Source organism: Polypterus senegalus, chromosome 6, assembly GCF_016835505.1.
Source record: "Polypterus senegalus isolate Bchr_013 chromosome 6, ASM1683550v1, whole genome shotgun sequence".
In the NCBI taxonomy this organism is placed as follows: domain Eukaryota; kingdom Metazoa; phylum Chordata; class Cladistia; order Polypteriformes; family Polypteridae; genus Polypterus; species Polypterus senegalus.
This window is the reverse complement of record NC_053159.1, coordinates 44014591-44032522: the sequence shown is the minus strand read 5'-3', so window position 1 is coordinate 44032522 and position 17932 is coordinate 44014591. Positions and strand designations below refer to the sequence as shown.

Sequence of the window (17932 nt, the reverse complement as noted above, 5' to 3'; positions counted from 1 at the left end):
GGGGGTCTAAAAACTCTACGTAGTAAATGAGCTTCCACCTCAGTAAGATTTGCAGTAAGTAAAGGGACCCACCGTGGTTGATCTTACAAGTTCTTGAAAAGTTTATTTTTTCTTGTGCTTGACATTACTATGAATATCTCTGTACTACTGTTAATTGCGAGGAATTTAGTGACTTAGAATTGGTACTATAAAGAATTACCAATGCAATCTTAGCAGAGCACATCTTTGTAACCATTTTTTGTTTCTGTTTTATATATTTTTGTTTTCCCACTCATCTACAAAAACAAGGGACAAATGACATAATTTATATGTGATATAATTCTGTGTGTTTTCAATTGACAGTATTGCTTTGAATTCTTCATAATTTTGTAATAAACATTTCAGAATAATTTAAACAGTGGCATAAGTAAGAATGCAGCAATAATATATACGTTAGAAAAAGTCTAAATTCTTTTTAAATGATTGGGAGTTTCATGAACTTAGAAGCCTCAATACTAAACTTCATCTTTAGGCAGGTACATAGCAAGTGACACTCAATTTCCTCAATTACTAGGAGCAACTTGCCCTAATTTGTAAGATGGCACTACAAATGTTTGAAATAAAACCAGCTTGTCATATTAAGTGAGGCTTGCATGCTTAGCTCACTTTGTGGAATAGTGCCACCGCCATGAGGCCTGCTGCAAAGACTATTTCCCTACACACAATTTTCATCTACGGAAACAAGAAGCATCACAGAGATGCAACAATGGCCCAAATGTAGATAAGACTTGGGAGGACAGAAATATATAGGAGGAGTTAAGTTAGGGAAGGAAAGTAATTTCTTTTTCATACAATGCAATCTTTGTAAATAAATCTTTCTATATCAATGAATACAATTTGTATATAATAAAATGAATTATGAAAATACTGTAAAAGTAATGTTGCTATTATTGATGTATGTACTCCTTAATGTGATCTTTTATTGAATCAAATTCCGCGCAAAAAATGAAAAAAGACAACACTGTTTGTAGATTCATTTTTTCCTTGGAACAAAAACCTAGTTGAGACAATGTTTTTAACGGAGAACAAAAGTAACAGAACTTACTACCTAATTTTAGTTCAAATCTCACGCCACATACACTATGCCGTCATGTGTCTATGCCATTGGCTTCTCCATAAAACTTAAAAAGTGACATCACTGATGAAAAGTGACTGCAAATCCCTGCCACTTGACACATCAAAACAACCAATTAATCTCTTTTGGATGAAGCTCTGCTTGTCAGTGTAGCTTACAAGCATAGAAAGATGAGAAAGATAATTTATGTCAGTAGTTTCATCTAACTGCCATGCAAAGAATGGTGCTGAATTAATTTCAAATTGAAATCTTACTCTTAACAATTACAGTAGTAAATTAAGTTAAATAATTCAGTATTATTCTCATGCCAAAAATGATACATGCAAATGAATGGCTAGCAGTCGATCACAGGGCAGAATCCATTCAGTCAACTCTTGTTTACGAATTCCAAGATTATTACACACTTTGGCTTGGTAGATTGATCATGCGGATGCTAGACAACTGTTTAATCCTAACCCTAAAAGCTAAGTTCATATTCAGTAAGTTAGATAAAAGCAGATACTCATTTATTTGGAGAAGAGCCAGAAATCATAATCAGAAGAATAATACTGTATGGTCAAAGCTGGAAAATCCTGTTACAATCATGGTGTGTGTGTATGCGCAGAGAGACAAAGTCAAAGTGCTTTTAATTGAAAAAAGCATTCTTAACACTAGAATTACCAGAGCCTACGAAAAAACTCGTAAATTCGTCCCACCTTAAATTGCTTCTTAAAATCGTTCACAGCTCTCCACCAGCGTCTTTTGTCATCTAAATGTGCTGATAAAAATCAGGCTGCAAGCAGTCGGCTATTCCATCCCCCCACCGACTTAGAACATGCACAAACTTCTCCCAGCTCATGCCTTGATTGATTTTCTAGGAGTGAAGTACAGTTTTAGAGTGGAAATAATAGATCGTTGTTTGGAACACACGCATTTCATGTCTGTTCCGTTTCTACAGTAATCTGTGTAAACACATTGTTTAAAGGTACAAATCTAACACAATTGCGCTTTTATTCAAAAATATAACTGCAGAAACAAAAAGCCGCCAAAAACACTAGAACACACTTCCTCTTTCCAAAATCAAGTAATATCAGATTTCCTTTGATGTATGGCATACCCATGCTAAGTGTGTATTTGGGGGCTGGGCAGTCCCATGGCCTTAGAACCCCTGCAGATTTTGACTTTTTTCTTCAGTCCCTGGAGTTTTTTTTTGTTTGTTTTTTCCATCTTCCTTGCCATCAAACCTTACTTTATTCTTTGTTACTTAGTATTGCCTAATCTTTTTTTATCTTGTAAAGCACTTTCAGCTACATTATTTGTATGAAAACGTGCTTTATGAATAAATGTAGTTGTTGTTGCATTATGCAAACCTGAATTTTTGCATACGATTAAACTTTCAAAACATCTTACATGCGTGTCTCTTTGGCCTTCATTCATCAGGGTAATACTTCAGTATACACTACCAGCCACATGGTATTTTATTTGATTACCAACATACACAAAAATGTATTTTCCACTAAAGACATGTCATGTTTTTCTTTTTTGTTTTTGTAAAATCCTTGATAATAAAGCTAATACTCCGTTGTGTCAGGATTTTTTCAGCCATTATTATTCAGGGCTGGTGCTTGTGGTTAGGCAATAAGGTGCCATTTTGGTCACGGCTAAACTTTCATACAAGATATTTTGTATATCTATTACAAAATAATAATTCTCATTTTGGTATTAAGTTTCAACTGTTAAGAGTTACATGCCTACCTAGTGCCTAATTTATATGCCGCCTTCAAAAATTGTTTGAAATATTTTATTTTAAACTGTCAGTTACTTTAAAACTGTTATTCCCAACACTTCTGTACACTGTGAGCATTTGAGCATCTAAATGGCACACACACATCAAAGCTACATACTAGAAACTGATTTTGTTGGCAATTTTTCTTATTTCTCACATATCCAGTTATATATATATAATGACTGATTTTGTATTTTTTTTTAATTTCTAGAATGTTATTAAGGTTTGAGGCACATGTACAAAGTCTGTTAAATGTCTCTTTAAGTTTGTACCATGTGTGTTTAGTTAGAAAGGGCAGACACATTTTAGCTTGCAGGACCAAGTTTTGAATCTGCAAAAGAATTTAGAAAAACATGTGGAATGAGCAAAACAGCTCAGTTTAATTTTGTAGTAAACTTCAGAATTTTAAAAACTAAAAAAAAAATGTTAGGGTTAAAAAGAAGGGGTGTAGAATTTATACATTGTTTTTTATGCATATTTCTGTGTTATGCTGGTTTTTGAGCTAATACTTCTCATTTTTTCTACTTTTTACTTTTACTTGAGTACATTTGTGAAGAAGAAATGCTACTCTAACTCCACTACATTGGGCAACACTCAAATCGTTACTTTTTTTCCATTATGTATGCTATATTCCAAGCTTGCATGGCCCCTACCCCTGGATCGCTTCACTCGCCCACCCCCTGGGGCGCGCTGAGAGCCAGCCACTTCACGCTTCTGCCGCTCAAGTTGTGAAAGGGGGGGAGAGCTTAACGCACACTAAAGAGATGCGGTCGGATCAGCCGCTGTCTTACTGCTGTAGTGCTGCGTGTCGATAATTTAAAAGCATGTGCAGCAGCTGTCGTTTTGTCTCATTGCCTTGTCTTGCGGGTCGTTAACGTGTCTCCAAGAAAATCATGTATCGTCTCCTTCCAAGATTTTTTTTTACAACAGAGAGAAATATAGATTTTTGTTCAGGGAAGAACAAGACATCCCTGAAAATAAGCCCTAGCGCGTCTTTTGGAGGAAAAATTAATATAAGACCTTATAAGTCTTATTTTTGGGGAAACACGGTATCTATCTATCTATTCATCCCTTTAGCTTTTTTTTTTTTTTCTCCTGACAGTTTTATATCTTCTATTATATTCTATTTGGCGCCCGGGTCCTCTCCGAAAACATCGCTCAGGTAATTCATCTATCTTGACTGTCTACTTCTACTTTTAACCCCTTACGTAATGCAACTGCTTTGATAGGACATAATGGCTTAACAGAGTCTTCCGTTAAAGTGCACAACATTAATAATCTAATAACCAATCTTAATGCACGTAAAAAATCTAGGCAGTGCGGCATAAACACCAATAATTTAATTGAAATTACTACTTCAGATCAACACTGCATTAAGACTATAAAAATGGATTGTAGATTACATAAAAAGTACACACAGCGGTTAACAAAAATAACTTAATTTTTGTTCCGATTACCAATAACACGCATAAAATTCAGCTCTGCCCTTCAGAAACATTAAATATGGCACTATTAAATGTTAGAGCTTTAACTAACAAGACATTTTTTATAAATGATCTTATTAGTGATAGAAAGATTGATTTTATTGCACTAAATGAAACATGGCTTAACTCAAATGGCGCGGCTGTTTTAATCGAATCTGCGCCTCTGGATTACAGTTTTACTCGTGCAGACCGCCAGGGGAAAAAGGGGGGCGGATTGGCAAACATTTACTCGAGCCGGTTAAAATGTAAAGATGTTAGTTTTGGTAAATTTAAGTCCTTTGAGTATCTCGTCGTTGTTATTCATGGAGATTCTCACCTTCTAGTATTATCCGTGTATAGACCTCCTAAATATAACGCATCTTTCCTTGAGGAATTCTCTGACTTAATGTCAATTTTAGTTACAAACTATGACGCACTCTTAATAGTCAGCGACTTTAACTTTCATGTCGACAATCAGTGTGACCAAAAGGTAAAGGAATTCATGAACCTCCTGGACTCTTTTGATTTGAGGCAGCTCGTTAATCAGCCTACACATAAAGCAGGTCATACGTTAGACTTAGTGATTGCTAAAGGACTTAAAGTCGATTTAAAGCATGTCATTGATATTGGTCTATCAGACCATTTCCTTCTACTATTTAATATTGAAATAAAGATAGAAAACACTCATGAGAAGCATTTTGTTAAAAAACGCTTCTTTGACTCATCAGCAGCTTTAAAGCTTACAACTATTCTAAGCAATCAGTCCGTTTATAATGCCAACTATAATAGCGAGGATAATGTAAATAGTAAAGTGGAAAACTTTAATTCTAAAGTAAGAACTGCTGTTGACATAGTTGCACCTGAAAAGACAGTTAAAAAATCTTCTAGTATTGTTATTCCATGGAAGACCCAAAGAGTGTCTGATTTAAAAAGAACATGTCGTAGAGCTGAGCGTAAATGGAGAAAACTAATCTAACTATCCATTATGAGATATTGAAGGCTAAAATAACAGAATACAATAACACAGTCTGTCTTGAGAGGCGCTGCTATTTCTCTAATATTATAAATAACAATGCTAGTAATCCCAGAGTCTTATTTTCTACAATTGATCGTCTGTTAAACCCAGGTAACACAAAGGAATGCCCCAGAATACTTCCAGTGAAACCTGTGAGAACATTGCTATATTTTTCAATCAAAAAATTAATGATATTAGAGATAACATAGTATATCTCCCCAACACTGCAGAACCTCCAAAGCCCCGGTACTCCATTATAAACAAATTAAATGCTTTCACCAGGATAGATTTACCTGAATTACATAGAATAATCTCTCAACTGAAACCCTCCACCTGCGTCCTTGACCCAATACCAACCAGGTTTTTCAAAGAAATATCAGGCGTGCTAATTGACAATATTCTGGACATAGTTAATTCGTCATTAGATACGGGGGTCTTTCCAGACTGTCTTAAGACTGCTGTAGTTAAACCCCTGCTCAAGAAAAATAATCTTGACCCCTCTGCCTTTGAAAATTTTAGACCCATCTCTAACCTGCCCTTCTTAAGTAAAATTCTAGAGAAGGCAGTCATTTTGCAATTAAATGACCACCTCAATAAACATGCTATTCTTGATAAATTTCAGTCAGGTTTCAGAACAGTTTTGTTGGATTTTAAATAAAAGCACTTATGCACTTTTTTTCATCATCCCCTTGCTTTGTTGCTGCCTCACTGTCTAGCTTCCCTCGGTTATATCTATTGACGGTGTTGGGTTCAAAGGCTCCCAAACAGCAGATGGGAGCATGGAGCTGAACCCGCATTGTCACAAGGAGACGTTCTCCAACAGGCGCAATCAACCATTTAAATCCAGCATGTGTTTCCATTACCATCCCATAGCCTTCAGCAGGAAACTTGGTGAGCCTTGATCCTTTCTTCCATCGCTGTCACTCAGCCTTCAGCAGGAGCCTACCTGGAGTGGTTGCTCGCTCCTGCTCCTTTAGCACATAACAGGAGTAGGCCTGCCCTGTAAGCACTGTCTGCTCAGGTTACACCCCTGGCAAAAGGGAGAATGATTAATAAATCAGACTCTAACACACTGTTTCTTCAGCAGTGTTTGCATTGCAAATTTATTTACAACAGCAAAATAAAACAACACTTTCAGTACTATAATTGCCTCTTTCAATTCTCTTCAGCACTTTACAGTCTTTATATGCATAGCTTCCACCAACTTATAAACACTACTGGTCATCTTTTATTCTTCATCTCTATCTCTTATACTTTCCTTATTTCTATATTTTCTATATTGTAACAACTATTTACATCATATTATCATTCTACACTTTATCTTACTGTATATACTCGTGGATAAGTTCTCCCACGGATAAGTCGGGACTTGTATTTACCGTATAATTTCTATTATTTTATAATGTCGGTCGTATAAGTCGAACGCGAAAAACTCACGCTGTTGGTCCAAGAGATTATGATATGCTAATGCCCATCTGAGGGAGTAACCACGGAGCACACAGCCTTTTTTTTCTATGTGGCCGCAGCAATGTGCTGTATCAGCACGTGCTCCTAACCTCTCTCTCTCTAACTCTGCTGTGCCTACATGACCATATGGTAATACCCGAACTATTCTGAAGCAACGTTTGCACTGATTTGTGTTTTTTGTATCTCACACCCTAATACGCCTTTATCATAAGAGCATCCCTTATCTACGATGGAGCGTTCGATCAGAAGAAAATATGAAGCTGGTTTTAAATTAAATGTCATTGAAGTAGCGAAAGAAACTGGTAACTGCGCTTCTGCAATAGAATTAGATGCGTCAGAGAAGGAAAGAAGATGTAAAACAAAAAAATTAAGTGTTGCATTTTTGAACGGGCTTATAAGTCGGGGTCTGTGATTTTTCGGGTTTCAAGGCCCGAATTTTTGAGTATATGCGGTATTTATATGTTATAGGTTTCTTTCTTATTTATCATAAACAGTATTATGTATTAATATGCATAACAAAACCATAATAAACATGTCATAAATGCTGTATATACAAACTAAATACAGAAACATACTCCCTTTAAGATGTATAAATATATAAACATAAGCCTAATGAAATACTAAGGGCATTCTGTTATAATATCCTTAACAAAAGACAGCCACTTTTCTTTTACTTAATAAATTGCTCAGTTTTGCTTATAAAGTTTATGTTAGTACAACATTAAATCTTTAAAACTGACCTGCTGCTTTAATAATAGCCTGAACAGGCTCCTCTCGCATACAAAGTGAAGTAACTTTACAAGCAGCCATATATAAGAATTCCATGTTCTTGAAAGTGCTTCATTACTGACTGGAAGTGTTACAAACTTATGCAACATGCTTTCTTTCTTTTTTTTCAGAATAGTTAAGACTTATCCTATATTACAAGTGAAAGTCTGCTATGATAGACACCATGCATAACCTGTATGCTGAGTGTTTGCCGCATGTATAATAACAGCGGCGTTCTCAAATGGAAAACAAAAGTTGGTTTTCACTTTAACAAAAATAAAAACATTCAATACTATGCTAAACTTTTAGTAAATTCAACAATAAACTTTCATGCTACCTTACTGACCAGATTCAATAGTATTTTATTTGCCATGTACCTGACAAAAAGGGGAATGATTAATAATTCAGACTTAACACACTGTTTCTTCATCAGTATCTGTATCCCAAAAGAGGAAAACAGGAAGATCATCCCCATATCATATCTGGCAGAGAGCCCCAATCAACTTCCTAATCACCCATCAACTTGGAACTGCCAAAGTGATTTAAGAACTACTCACACAAAGAAAAGTATTTGATTGTCAGAACTTTTCCCATCTTTATATTATTGTTCTCTTTTTTAAATAAAATAGTCAATATCTGGGCATGAATTCAAACTGCACATATTTATCCATGTAACATAATAAGACTTAAGACTATTCTTAAACCTGAAATACCTTTGCAATAATATGTTCTCAAATTATCTCAATCTGTCACACTTCCTACTCTCAGGGTCACATTTTTGACTGCCTACCTTCTCTCTGTAGAAGCACAGGCATAGCCACAATCCTGTCTCTTCGTCTTTTATTTTTCTTATCCTTTCCTTTAATGTCCACCTCTCTGTTTCTTTTTTCTTTTTCTTCTTGTCTTTCCTGCTTAGACTCATTTATACTTGAGTGGGCATATGTGCCTTAATTACAAATTACTGAACTTTAATGAGAAAATCTGCCGAACTGCACCTGTCTGTGTGTGAATACATGCTCTGTCAAATCTTCTGTCAGAGCTTCTATGAAAAAACATCCCGGGGCTGCTCTGCCCTGCTACCACGCATGCCAATGTCCCTCCAATTCAGAGCTCACTGCTTTTAATAAAAAGTGAAAATCACAACATACCCCGAAATGCCCTTTTACCGTACCATGATGGAAGAAAAAGATCACAAAACATTACTACATAAGATATCTGGTAACTTTAACAGTGAAGAGCTTATAGCAGTCATGGGACTGTGCTGGAAAACCAACCGTTGAATATTCTGGCTGGTTACAGAGAACAGGAGTGAAATGTGACATCAATGAAGTATACTTTCCATCACATGCTTTTTCCACACAAATCTGTTCAGGAGATCATGATGATTTCAGTTAATTTGAAATTTAAAGATAAGCCTAAAATCCGCAAAGAAATTGTATTAGAAATACTCCAAGCTTTGGGACTACTTGAGTTTTCCAAGTCCTGCACTGGCAAACTCTCAGGAAGACAAAGTAATCCAACTGTGATTTTTTTGATGAACCTATTAGTGGTATAGACAGCTCTTTTAGTTTGCATCTCTTTTCCCTCATGAAGGCTTTAGCTCAAGGTGGAAGAACTATCATCTGCACTATCCGTCAGCCTAGTGTCAATTTGTCAAATAAGTTATTTGACAGGCTTTATGTTCTGATTCAATGTCAATGTATTTATATTGAAAAGTTTCTTACCTTGGGATCCTTGGTTTTCACTGCCCTGCATATCATAACCTAACTGGCTTTGTAATGGAAATTGCATCAGAAAAATACAAGATCAACTTCTATACTGGTGAAAACTGTAAAAGAAACACGTGAAAAGGATGCTGGGATGTTCTCTTTGAATAAATACCAGTGACAGAAAACCATCATATCTTCTCTTGTCAGCTTCTTCACTCACTTTAGTAACTTGTTCAGAAGGACATTTCCTATAACCTTAACAGATTCTGCCCTGACTCACCTGTGCCTGATGTCTCACATTGGTATTGGGGTCTGTTTTATCAGGGAATTATCAATGATGTAACTAAGGTGAACAACAACAGTGACTTCCTATTTCTTATGTTTGCAGCTTTGATACCTATAATCCTAAAATTTCCTTTGGTAATTGTAGTTTTTCTCAGAGAACATCTTAATTATTGGTATAGATTGAAAACATATTATGTGTCAAAGACAAACGGCAATTAACCATTTCAGAAAATATACTTTGTGTTTTGTTGTGCAATTCGATCAGTTGTTTCACTAGTTGCTAGGAATCTAGGATCTGTTTCTTGGGGCCACTAGAAACTCAGTTCAGGTATCTACATATGTTGAACCGGTATGTATAGTTCCCATTCATCTGTTTTCTGGACACTTAGTGAAATTTACTACTATCCACAGGTACTTTCAGTGGCTCTCTTATACTACACTTGTCATTTTTGAATGAATAATACTGTGTATATGAATTTGATTGAGAAGATCTGTACTGCCCAGAAGCTTTTTTTATCAGGAATCAAAAACTATTAAAAGAACTTGATGTTAACATTTCTGATATGTGAAACTTTAGTGGGTCACATTAAATTCACAGATGGGGGCATCTCACCCGAAATTAATGGAATGTAAAAATCTGTTATGTGAAAACCCGGGTTGTGACACCACAAAAGTTTGGAAATATTAATCTTCCCGTAATGACAAAGTGTAACCTTGTTTTCATGAAAAGCTTGCAAATTTCTAAACTATGTCCAATCCATCTGCGCTGGGCTGGCGCCCTGCCTGGGGTTTGTTCCTGCCTTGCACCCTGTGCTGGCTGGAATTGGCTCCAGCAGACCCCCGTGATCCTGTGTTAGGATATAGCAGGTTGGAAAATGACTGACAGACTGACTGTCCAATTCATACAGTTTGCCACAGATAGACTCCAAACAAATTCTAGACACATCTCAAGGGTAATTAAAGCAAACAGAATGCACCTGGGCACAAATTTGAGTGCCACAGAAAAGGGTCTAGATACATCCATAACTCTAGACCTGCAAATTATTCTGAAAACACGTTTTCAGTTTGGCATTATGAGTTATTAAGTGCAGACTGATGGGCAAAAATTGCAAATTTATCCACTTAAAATTAAATCTATAACACAAAAAAGTATGCAAAAAGTGACAGAGTCTGAATACTTCTTGAAACAATTGTATGTACTAACAGACTTTATATCATCTCAGCCCTGCATGCTTGTCTATAGTAGATTCTGCTCTGTCTCCTAATGAGCAGGTAGATCCTTGATCAATTCAAAAGTTCAAATCCTACACTAACAACTTCAGTTTTCCTAATTAAGTTTTGTTATAGTAATTTCTGAAAAAAATGTTCATGTACCAGGTGGCAGAATTGTAGAGTATACAGCTGAAAAACAGCCATAATAACATGAAAGTAGTCTAGTTAATTTTAAAAGAAATCAGAGAGGTAAGTGACAAATAATGAAGTTTAGAATTAATTTAATCATGAATAAATAATTCTAAATGTAATTAAAACTAATTGGATTTTTTTTCTATGTGACATTTAGCTTGGCAACTAAAAGTTTCAAGTTTAAATTAAATTCTTGTCAAGTATTTTTTCATTTATTGTAGAACATTAAACAATATATGCATGGATTCTATATGGGCACACCAAATATAATTTTGCATATAGTGTCTTGCAAAAGCATTCAACCCTTGGCCAATTCTTCAGTTTTCCTGAATAAAAAAATCCAACTGGAAAAAAGGTGTTCTCTGTAACATTTTTATTTCAAAGCACCGAAGCTCAAAATTAGTTTTGTGATTTTATTTAATGTTAGGGGAAAAAAATAACAAGGGCAAAAGAAAATAAACTGTTTGCATAATTTGTCAATCTGTACATTTTATATTTTGCAGGACCACATTTGAGGTAATATTAGCCTTAAGTCTTTTATCAAATTTACACACTTTGATGCTAGTGTACCAGTATTTTCAATCAGACTGATAGTATGACTTGACTTGGCTAAAGTAGAACGTTCACCTTTTTTGTCCTTCAGTAATTTAAAAGTTACTTTTGCCTTTTGTTAAAGATCATTTTTCTGTTGAAAAATGTATTTAGTCCAAGCTTCATTCTTAGCAGACTGCACAAAGGTTCTTCTGATTCCATTTTTCATCATTAATTCTTGCTTCTGTTTTAACCGGATACCCAGTCCCTGAGGCTAAAAACTAGCCCTGCAACAAAAACCGGCTGCCATACTTGACTGTAGGTTTTTTTGAAGCGTAGTCATGGATGGATGTAGTCAGTGTTATGTCTGTGCCAAACATATCTTTTTGAGCATTGACCAAGTTCTACCTTGATGCCATCTACCCACAAGTACTAGATATTCTATCACATCTCTTTCTGAAGAGATATTTGTTCTTTTCAAGCAAAGGCTTCTTTTGTGCCACTGTCTCATATCACTCCATATTATGCAGAAGTCTTGATATGGTCAGAGGTGGGTAGAGTAGTAAAAAATTGTACTCAAGTAGGAGTAGCGTTACTTCAAAATAATATTACTCAAGTAGAAGTAAAAAGTAGTCATCCAAAAAAATTACTCAAGTAAGAGTAAAAAAGTATTTGGTGAAAAAACTACTCAAGTACTGAGTAACTGTTTGATCATAATAAATGATTTATTTTTTCGAAATGTTGTAATAAGACAGACAAAAATATAAAATAATTTGCAAATTCTGCTATTTCCAAATAATAAAATAAAAAATGAGTAAAAATAAATAACATCTTTACAAAATAAAGATGCACAAATTTTACAAAGTATAAAATCACAGTTTTTCACAACAAATCTTTTGAAGCCAATACCTATAGTAAGTAACATGCATGTTTGAACAGTGCAAACTACTTACAGTGACAAGATATACTGTACACTGACAGTATAATACTGCATATTCACTTGCCCTTCAACTAGCACAGCTGACACAAAATAACATTAGAACAAGGCAGCTTGTACATGTACAAAAAGTCTCACTTTACCTTGACTGTCTGTGTCTGTGCATGTTTGGTTAAAACGTGCTTGTTCTTCACTCAGTGAAGTGATGTAAGTTAATCTTCAGCAGGAGTTGGCTCTCATTTTTCATGTACAAGTGGAACCTTGGATTGCGAGTACCTTGGTTTGCGAGTGTTTTACAAGACAAGCTAAAATTTTTAATAAATTTTGACTTGATAAATGAGCGAGGTCTTGCAGTACGAGTAGCCCATATACACTTTGTCTGCCGAGCATCACGTGATCACAACTGAGCTGACGGTTCTTCTCTCTCTCGCTGCGGGATTGTGGGCAATCGTCAGTCGGTGTGCCTCACTCATATAGTCAACATCCGTACAAGTGTATACTTTTTACTACAGCATTGTGACCACGTGTGTGTGCTGTGACGTGTGAGTCCCCATCTTGCACCCCAAAACACGAAGCTGAGTCTCAATACTTTAGCGACACCATCTTTATTCAGCTTGAAACAGGAACAGCACAGTTATTACTGTAGCGGGATCTGTCACTCTCTTATACACAGACACAGCAGTCAGGCAGGATCATGTCCAGGTTAGTGGCCAAGTAATACTGTGCCCTGCGCATTTATAATATTCCTTGTATCAGTCATCAACGGCAGGTGCTTATAGCATGACCGCAATCTTTTCAGATTCGCTTTTAAGGCTAACTGCTACAGCGCTGGGTGTCTGTGGTTGCTTCGGGACGCTCTTCCGCGTGTCATTCCGTTGGGGGAAATCCCACAAGAGTTTAGAAACTCACTCAAACCATCCATGATTCTTTTCATAGGTAAAGTGCAGGTTAATTTGTTTTATGTATTTTTACTTTATATTTTGTATTAATCATTTTTATAAGAATAGTTTTGGGTTGTGGAATGAATCATCGGAGTTTCCATTATTTCTTATGGGGAAATTCGCTTTGATATGAGTGCTTTGGATTGCGAGCACGTTGCCAGAACGAATTGTGCTCGCAAACCAAGGTTCCACTTGTATTCTTTCTTCCCCTGTCCGCTGTCTGTGAGGAGTTTGTGGCGCTATGCCGCCAGAGTTTGTGTGTGGTCATGTGACTGCATCTCTATGTCTGATTTGTGAAACGGAGCCATGTGATTATTGTTTCTACATTTGATTGGTGAAATGGAGTCTTGTGATTAGTGTTGCTACGTCTGAGTGGTGAAACGGAGTCTTGTGATTATCATTTTACATCTGATTGGTGAAACAGTCATGCAGTAGATCCACTGGCGGCTAATTAGCGTATCTAATGGAAAAAAAGTAACGATTCAAGTGTTGCCCAATGTAGCAGAGTAAGAGTAGTGTTTCTTCTTCACAAATGTACTCAAGTAAAAGTAAAAAGTATGGTGCAGTAAAACTACTCTTAGAAGTACAATTTTTTTAAAACTTACTCAAGTAAATGTAACGGAGTAAATGTAACTCGTTACTACCCACCTCTGGATATGGTTGATTGTTGTACATTTTTTCTAATCTCAAATACTGAACTCTTTCAAAGTGATTGCTAACCTCTCTCTAGTTTCTCTCACAAATCCTGTTCTTGCTTGAACAGATAGTTTTGAGGGACAAATATTCTCGCAGCATCTGGGTGGTTTGACATGGTGAACACCAGACATGCACAGATCTTTTGGCTTTCTTTGCATTTCTTGTATATTCATGCCTAATTCAAAAGTCCAAATCTGAAATGTGCTGGTCAGCAACATTTTTACAATGAAATGCCTTGTGGAAAGCACATCACAAGTGAAAAACATTTCAGCCTAGTTCTCAGGTGTTTGCACTTTGTTGACTTATTCACCTGTCGCTTTGTGGTAATGGTTTGAAAAAATACTGAGAAATCCTTATAAAACTGTTCTTTGATGCACTGATAGAGTGATTTTGTATACTTTTCAAACCTGAGCAGAATGTTATTGGGGATAAATAACTTATGGTTTAGAAAGGTCATTTGTTAATGAAAAAATAAGTATCTTCTATAATTATAAAAGTGAAAGTATCTCTGTTGAATAATCAGCAAAATTAATTGGTAGCTCGATCAAAAGGCCTAGACTCTGCAAAGTGGTAAAAAAATAAAAGTTTTGATAATGCATTTTTATTTTTATTTCATTTTTTATTGATAACATGTTTTTTCTTGTTTCTTATCTTTTAACAGCTAAATTGACTTCATAGTATAAATATATAGATTACATCTTGCCTGAAGAAGGGGCCTGAGTTGCCTCGAAAGCTTCCATATTGTAATCTTTTTAGTCAGCCAATAAAAAGTGTCATTTTGCTTGACTTCTCAATACATTCATAAGGCTAACACTGTACAACACTCTAGTACTAATTCATAGTATAAAAATAATTAGGTGCCAGAATGTTTTTTTTTTTCAAATATTTTTATCTCCCTTTCTTCTCCTCTCTGTTTTACTTACTCGTGATACGCAGTTGAAGGATCAGACCCTCATTGTTTTTATCATTTGACAAGGAGCACTCTCTCTGTTGGTGGATGATTTGGTGTTCTGATCTTTGTGTGTCTATCCACTACATCTATTGCATACTCTCACACTACCTACTATTACTGTGTTTTTATAAGCCACATCTTAAAAGGGGATTTATATCATGAATTAGCCAAGGATTTGTTGTCTTACCTTTTTGGATAGTGTTTACCCCTGACTTCTCATAGCCAGGGCCAGCTCTATCATTTAGGCGAATTAGGCTGTCGCCTGGGGAGACTTTTTAGTTTAAACAACACAGACCCTAACTTGAAAACAATCCAACGATACAACTGTACAACTTTCATTAACCCGATTATAAAGTAATGAGCATGGGGACTTAACATGCAGTTTTGAGCCCTCAGACAGCTGGGCATATTTATTGTTTAAAAGTATAACACAAAACAGCCAGCTAAAGAAACACCTAATCCTCTCCTCTGTTAGGGGCCATGGGTATAAAAGTTTATAAAGCCTTGCATGAAATTGAGCATGAAAATATGCACACACCAAACAAACAGGAAGATGTATAGACACACTTCAACACAATTTACTGTTAACAAATCACAATCATTTTGTTAATGTGCGTGGTGTGAATGTGTCTTGAATGTTATGGAGGAATATTTCGGACAAAATTAAATAAATAAATAAATACGCAAATAAATAAAAGTACTGTGAAATGTGAACATAAATTAATAAATGTGTGATGAAATGAGAGCCTAAGTACATAAATATGTCATGAAATGAGAGCATAAACAAATAAATGTGTCACGAAATATGTTTTTTGTTGCTTATTTATTTATTTATTTAATTTTGTCCATAACATTCCTCCAAACCATCATGAAATACGACTTGAACAAAAACTGTCACTTTCACTCATCAAAGTAGAGAGGGTGGGCTCTAACGTGCCCTCTAGTTACTGATTGGTGAATTGATAGCACAAGAATTAATTAGAAAAATGCTTACTACTGCCGATGAAATGGATTCTGTCGAAGATATTACGCATTTCAGAGAGAGTCTCTTTTAGACTCCGATATAGAAACTATTTTGGAAAATATCGAAGAACTGGTGTAACGGACTCGACTACACTCCAGTTCAGGTGACACAGTTCCCTGCTCTGGACGTCCATCCTTTGACATTCCAGCTGAGTTAATAGAACACCTTCTGTTAAGCGGTTTAAAATTACGACAGATCTATATGGTGTATCGGGGAAGACGATCACAAGGCGAATGAGCCAGTTTCATATATGGTAAGCTGCACCGGCTGTATTAGTTTAGGAACTTTGACATGGAATGCCCAAAGCAGCGCCAACTAATATTTTGACCCTTGTTTTACGAGTATAAAGTCAGGTGCATATTCGCAGCTACTTTTTCAAACAACTTTACATCTCTGATCAGTGGCAAAGTTGTGTGTCAGGTGCTCAGTCCCTGGATAGCACTTTGTAGAAAGCTGTGAAACAGAGATAATACAGTATTTATAAGGAATTCACTGTCAATCAGGTGAACTGGCCCCATGTGACTGATAATTCCTTCAGTTACCTGACTGCAATAATTTTGTATTATATTTCACATATTAGCGATGTTTGGTCTTAATATCTAACAACTTACGCAAATCCTTAATAGGCAGTGCCCTAAAATCACAAAATGCTGCTCTGTACTGAGCATCAAAGATGTTCTCTTTATGATTAACGGCCTTTTGACTTTTGTTTTACTGTTTTCCTTTTGCCAAGTTTGTTTTTCATTTTATTTTCCATTCATATTTTGACATGAATTGCATATTGCATATTTTGGATACATGCATTTATTTGTCTTTCCATTTCTACCTTTATTTTGCAAATACAATGTATTGTAGTTAAGAGAGATATTTCAGGGATTGCCTTCATTTGCTTCTTTGCCTAGGACAGCAAAAATGCTAGAGGTGTCTCTGGTCAAAGGTTTGTATCTGTGGCTGTGCAAAATGAATGACTTTGAAGTAACATAATGTAACAGGCAGGAGATGTAAAAAGTGCAAGTTAGGATTATGGTATTATGCTAGCATTCTGTACATTTTTGTTACTGCAAAAGCTACCATTTTTAGCATCTCTAATGCTTACGGTGTTTTAATTCATGTGGTATTAACTTTTTTGCCTTTTTCCTGTTATTTGATTTCTGACTACTGATTCAGATACTTTGCCTGTGCTTGTCTGCCTTGTTCTCTGATCTATTGCTTGTCATTTGGATTACTGTTTATGAATTCCAATAAAAGCCTTTTTCATATGTCTGAGTCATGTCTATTAAACCTTCAGTTCATTCAAGTCTGCATTTAATATAAATTCTTGCTTTCAGCTTTGAATTAGAGGGTGGTGAGCCATGTTTCATTGCTGCAGCTTGGCTATTCTAGCAGAGAAGCTGGCACTGAAGAATTGCACAGTGCATGTCCTCACTTCTGTAGATATGTATGGCTGCCATGCAAGTGAGCCTCAATTCCTTCCACACCCAATTTAAGGAAGTCCCAAAGAGTAGGTAGCGTAACTCCCTGCAGTCTAGAAATGTTTGACTGAAATAGGAAGTCCCTCAAAGGGTTATTAACTGTCAGTCATGGTCTTCTCCGTTACCTTTCAATACAATAATTCACAAGTATGTAAGGACACAACATACACAAAGACACAACAGTGATAATAGAACAGACAAATGACAAAAGTCATGTACTGCCACTACAAGTTAAAGGCAGCTGCATAGTTTATCTCAGGAAATAAAGAAATCATCTATTGTAAACTGCTACCAGAAATTGCACGTTGTATTTATGCTACATACACCACAAAATAATATAATTCTCAGTCTGCTGTAAAAGACTTGTACATGTTATTTCCTTTCATATA

General features: G+C 35.8%; 1 pseudogene; it reads left to right on the top strand.

Annotated features, from left to right (window-relative positions):
* The first annotated feature begins 8746 nt into the window (after window positions 1–8746).
* On the top strand, window positions 8747–10043 carry LOC120530612 (annotated as a pseudogene).
* The last annotated feature ends 7889 nt before the right edge of the window (window positions 10044–17932 follow it).